This window comes from Lampris incognitus, chromosome 16, assembly GCF_029633865.1.
Source record: "Lampris incognitus isolate fLamInc1 chromosome 16, fLamInc1.hap2, whole genome shotgun sequence".
NCBI lineage: Eukaryota > Metazoa > Chordata > Actinopteri > Lampriformes > Lampridae > Lampris > Lampris incognitus.
This window is the reverse complement of record NC_079226.1, coordinates 29500982-29507082: the sequence shown is the minus strand read 5'-3', so window position 1 is coordinate 29507082 and position 6101 is coordinate 29500982.

Below are 6101 nucleotides of genomic sequence, written 5' to 3'. Positions count from 1 at the left end.
TGAAACTGCAAATAAAAGAGAGACAATTGAACGATGCTTGTATAAATTGAAAACATGCAAGTGGAGCTTTAAATTCCCACCGCCGCAGGGCCCCTCCGAAGCCTGGGAGGACGGAGTTAGTTCAAAAATCGAGCAAATTCATCAGACGTTCGAAATGCACCGGCCGGAGCCAAATCAAAAATGTGCGTTTGCTTTTTTTTTACCTTTTAGTAAGAAACAGATGGATGGGGTTCGTCTTCACAGCGCAGTGCAATCGCTGCCAGAAGGTTTAGACTGCTTAAGTCTGTTGAGTCCACTTCCCCCCTAACTGGCAATTGGACCGACAAATGTATGAATTCACTGATGCCATACGGATTTACTGTGCATGGTTGTACATGATTAGGATAATTACCGAGAGGCTTTGACCCTGGTTTGCTACCTCTTTATCCTCCACAGAGCTTGTGTTGTTCCACACTGCAGAGATTCAACACATCATAAAGTTGTAATATCATCAGGTCTCTACTGTATAATACCGGTGACATGACCAAACTCAGAAAGTCACCTCTGTGACATCAAGGTCAGGTGGTTTTGTGAATGATTCTGCTTTTCTGTCACATCCTTCATGGTTTGCAGAACTAGCAAATACCGACACCATGGATAAAAGCCACAGCGTTGTCACATAAGAGTCACTAGACGTAAAAGAGAACAGCAGCACCTACCCACGTGTAGGCCGCAACCGATGCAAGAGAGGCTGCATGCCGGGGACTCGGTAGCGGAGTCCTACGATGTGTATGTGTCCTGTCAGTGATTTCCCCTCCGTCCATACAAGCTTAATTTATGTGAAAATTTCACATTACTCACGCTGATACACACACACACACACACACACTGGCATCCACAGTACCTGCTGCCTCAGAGCCATGCCTCTCAAGCACGGCTGACTGCTTACACCATTTCTCCAGGGAAGGATAAGAACGAGTGTGCATGCGTGTGTGCATGCAGGCGTGCATGCGTGTGTGTCTGTGTGTGTGTGTGTGTGTGTGTGTTTGCAGTCTGTATTATGTTAGGCTTGGGGGGGGGGGGTGACACCCTGCACTGTAGGATGTAATTAAGGACTAAAGCTGGGCCCAGTACAGCGGAGCGTGTTAACAGAGTTGACTAATGTGTCCAGAGAGAGGGCTCATAGCGAGCCCTTCTTCACCTGCAGTCGCTAAACTCGCAGCAGACATAATGACACCCCTGCTGCAGTGGCACTCAATCTAGTGCCGCGGAGAGCCTGCTGTGCTTCCAACTAACACTACACCTGCTGATTTCAATAATGAGCACACATCCAGCCGGACCGGGAGGACTTGTGAGTGAAACCAGCTGGTGCGGTGTGGGGCTGGAAAGAAAGCCCGCGTGCACACGGCCCTCCCTCCCTCCCCCCCCCCCCTCCCTCTATGGTGCAGAGAGCAGGAGAGGGGTTATGGAGCGAACGTTGTGACTCAGAATTGAACCGGCGATGCTGCGATCAGCCCCGTCGAGCCACCAGGACGCCTCCTCGGTATTAGATGTGACATACCACAGCGCCTACAGGATCAACCCAGCATCCACTGCGCCGTCCAGACTTCGGGGGCATCGTGACTATGAGATGTATTCACCCCCCCCCCTCGGCATGCTGCATTAGAATTACTAGCTCCTTCCCCCGTGAAATTAGTTCAGAATACATTTGGTTTGGATCTCGGTCTGATCTACTCAGAGGGCTGGGGGTTTTTTTTTTTACCAATGTGTGTTAAATTCCCAAAAATGTTTTCTATGGGAAAGGACGGTAACATTCCCATAGCAGGAATATTAAGTTTGCGAAGTCTGTGTACCTTTGTGAGTTTGTATTCGCCACCTGATCTCACCCCCAGATGTATTTCTCAAGTGAGAAAGCAACAACATATAAATGATTCATGCTCAGATTACGAGCAGTGTCACATTGTGAATGCATTATTTTAGTGGTCCTGTTGTGTTTTCAACATGCAAGAGCACGCGCATGCATTCATTCCAGATTAAGAGCAAGGTGCAGTCAAAAGAGTCGAATGGGATGAGATGGCAAACCCAAGTATCTTAGAACAGAACAGAATCGGCTAGAGATGCAAGCGCACACACGCACACGCACACACACACACACACACACACACACACACACACACACACACACACACACACACACACACACACACACACACACACACACACACACACACCATGTCTTCCAATACTTGTGAGGGCCCCTCATTGACTACATTCATACCCTAACCCTTAACCCTAACCTTAACCATCATAACGGCATGCCTAACCTTAAGCCTTACACTAACCTTAACCTATGCTAATTCTAACCTTAACCCTAAACCCAAGTCCTCACCCTAAAATAGACCCTTTTCCTCATGGGGACCCGTAATTTGTCCCCACAAGGTAGGTAGTTTCAGGTTCTTGGTCCCCATTAGGATAGAAAAACCTGGTATACACACACACACACACATCAAACTTGCAAACTCAATATTCAGGGAAAATGAACAAAGATTCCTTGTGCATGTTAAACTGCAGACTGCCTCTTAGTATATAGCACGCTGCAGCAGCAGCAGCAGCGTCTCAGCACTTGCTCTTACCAGGGATTCTGCCCCAGGCCTGCACAGCTGGTGTCACTGATGTAGCCCTGCACTGTCAACGCCAACTGGTGGTCCGCCTAAGAAAGGCTTTGTGACTTTGTCTCGGAGAGTCGTGGTCATGCTGCGTTTTACTGTCAAACCCATTCCATCTCGTTCGCTCCCCGTCTCCATTTCTCAGAGCGAGTACATATGCAGAGAGCAAGGGTATCGCAAATGCGTACAGACAAGCTCGCCCATGAATCACAGAGGATTAGGTTTGTTCGCCCAACACGCGTGTGTGTGCTCCGTTTCACCCTATGCAAACTTTCCACTCCTACTTCTCCTTGCCATTCCTGTTGCTGTCATCCTCACTTCATCCGAGGAACCCTGCCAAGGCAATAATGAACTCAAGCCATGAGGCAGGGGCCATGCTGTTCACGTGTGCGAGCGAGAGAGGGCGGGAGAGAGGGAGGAGGGAGGGGGGTGTTAGATGAGAGAGGGTGTTAAAGAGAGGGGTTGGACATGTTTATGCTTGTGGTCCCCATGCTTCTTTATGTGCGAGTGTGCGAGTGTGCGAGTGTGTGTGTGTGTGTGTGTGTGTGTGTTTCTGTGTGTGTGTGTGTGTGTGTGTGTGTGTGTGTGTGTGTGTGTGTGTTTCTGTGTGTTTAGTGCTCTGTAAAGCACTGTGCTGGTTTTAAATTAATCAGTGCAGTGGAGTGTATCGTCTAAGCCGTTGTAAAGTGTCGACTCCTTTATTCAATTTGAGCAGTAATCTCGGCGCTCCCCGCTGGCCCGCCTTCATCAGCCTCCTGCCATAAAGCCAGATCTGCCCAGCCAGAGAGAGACAGTGAGGGATGTGGGTGTGTGTAGGGGGGAGGGGGGTGTAGAAAAGAGGGAAAGTAAAGTCTTCCGAAATGAGTCATTTTACGGATCAAGATTCTACTTAGACCGCCTTAAACGGTGTTAGAGGCATGGTATTATGTGGGTGTTATGTGGGTATTACTAAGATGGACTTTGTGTTCTGAAAGGACTCAAGATGGTTGGCTGCAGCCACTTGAATACAACCACAGAAGGAGGAAAAGAGCTCAAGCCTGAATATACAGTGTAGCCTCCTGCTAAACCAATGCAATACAAATCATTAACTAAACAACAACAAAAAAAAAAGAAAAAGAAAAAAGAAACGATTGCCACTGCGACAAAAGCAGTTGTTAAGTGTCCTGAGGATGGACAGCGGCCCTCGGCATCAGCACCACGGACAGCGGCCCTCCCTCGTTTCGGTCCTCCCCGTTGAGGCGATGCAACACTCGCGGTAGCGCCTCTCTCAGAATTAACCGGAGCGCTTTAAGATCGATACTCCAGTCAATCACTCCAATCCAATCAAACTTCATTTACACAGCACGTGTCCTATATTCAAATGCCACGCGAATGCGCGTTAGACGTTCACGAGTGAAAACGCGCCAGTAAAAAAAAAAAGAAAGAAAAGAAAAAAAAAGAAAAGCGGGTGATGGCTACGACAGAAAGAGGGAAGCGTGCTGAATAAATAAAGGAATGAACGGGGGGATAACAGATCAGCGGCTTAAAGATGCTCGCATTGGGTGTTTAACAGGAACTTCTCCGGTGACGTTACGCCGCCGTCGTAACGCTTCATGCCAGGTATTAACGCCCCCCCCCACACACACACACACACGCGCGCGCACTGCGTTTTTTTTTCCCGCCACGGGACCAGCGGCGGCAGCTGAGCTCCCGGGGGAGCCGCACGCAGAAAAACGGAGGAGCCATGCCGGGCGACGACACCCACCGACGGGGAGGACGCATCTCTGTTGCAGGCGCCTCGGAGAGGGACATGCCGTGACACTTCCTCGGAGCGTCTCTATGTATACGCATATATGTGCATATTTGGGGAAACTGTCTGCGAAGCGACACGGTAAGGATGGTAAACGACACGAGGGCTCGGTAGTAGAGAAGAGGGGGTGTGTGTGTGTGCGTGTGTGTGTGTGTGTGTGTGTGTGTGTGTGTGTGTGTGTGTGTGTGTGTGGTGGGGGGGGCGGTCGGCTTCGTTAATGAACACCGAGATTGATTTCTGCTTAACGAAGCAGCGGACTCGCAGACTCATCTGAGGCTTTCAGTTCCGACGAGGAGCCGGAAATTTACAGCACGCTGCCCGGCCGCGAGGCTACAGGCTACACAGAGGTAAGGGGTTCCGCGGAGGGGGGGTCTGGTTCTGCCGAACGCCAAACGAGTCGCAGGCTTCATTGTGTCCCTCCGCCGCTTATCCGCCTCAGTTTTACCCGCTTTGCGCGAGTCAAAGTGAGCGATGGCGGTTCAGTATGTTGGTAATGAACCGCCTCTTTACACTAGATCTATTTCCTTACGCGACAGAAGATAGCCTAAATAGTTACGTTAAAATAGTCCCATTTTCAATGGGTGTACTTTTGTGCGCTCTCTCTCTCTCTCGCTCTCTCTCTCTCTCTCTCTCTCTCTCTCTCGCTCTCTCTCTCTCTTGCGCTCTCTCTCTCCTTCCGTATGTAAGTAACAAATGAATGAACGAGTGAGCAAGTGAGTGAATAAGGGGACGGCTGAACAGGGCAGTGGATGGGTGAATGAATTTCTTACAGACTGCATGACAATCAAAGGAGAACAGCTTGTTTACTTGTTTAGACTACAATGTTAATCATCACACTGCGGCCCCGTGGCGTCTACTGACACTGTAGTAACGGATGGTATCTCTTTCCTCCCAGGGGGCTTTGCAGTCCACTCCTGCACACCAGGATGCTATCCCCCAGAGGGTGACTTCCACTGGTAAGTGTGTGTGTAGATCATATATGGATCACGTATGCATGACTCCCTTTACACCACACACAGACACACACACTGGCATTATGGCATGCCTACAAATAATGCAGATGTATGCCATACTACCCCCCCCCCACACACACACATAGGTGAGGAAATCCTGATCTCTGATCTGCACCATGGGGCTCCTGCTTACATCACATTGATATGAGTGAGAAACCCACAGAGCTGACTGTCACCTGATGTCTGACATTAGCATCACCTCCATCTTCAGTTCGGCCATACGCGAGTTGGTCAGAGTGATCCCTGATAATGATGCTCATGTCGTTTCTCACAGTGTTTTATAGTGCACACGGTAACCACCCTAGACCTCACCACATATAAGTATCAAGTATGTGTGCTATCAATCACACGGGGAACTCGTTTGGCTGAACCTTCGACTGACTATTTGGAAATGAAAACGTAATCCACTCTTCCTGCGTCCTCTCTCCTCCTGGCTGCTATTGTTCCCTCCTGCCCGGGCAGTGTCTCTGTCCTAGATGTGGATGTGTTCTTCTTCTCACACGCTGAGATGAGTGCTTTCAGAGGCTGAGGAGGGAGAAAGGACCGATTTTACTACCTGGCTAAATTGCCCTGTGATGGAAAAATATTGTTAGAGGAATGATATTTGAATAATTGAAGCCCCCGGGCTTTAAAATTGCAGGGCTTCCTGTGATT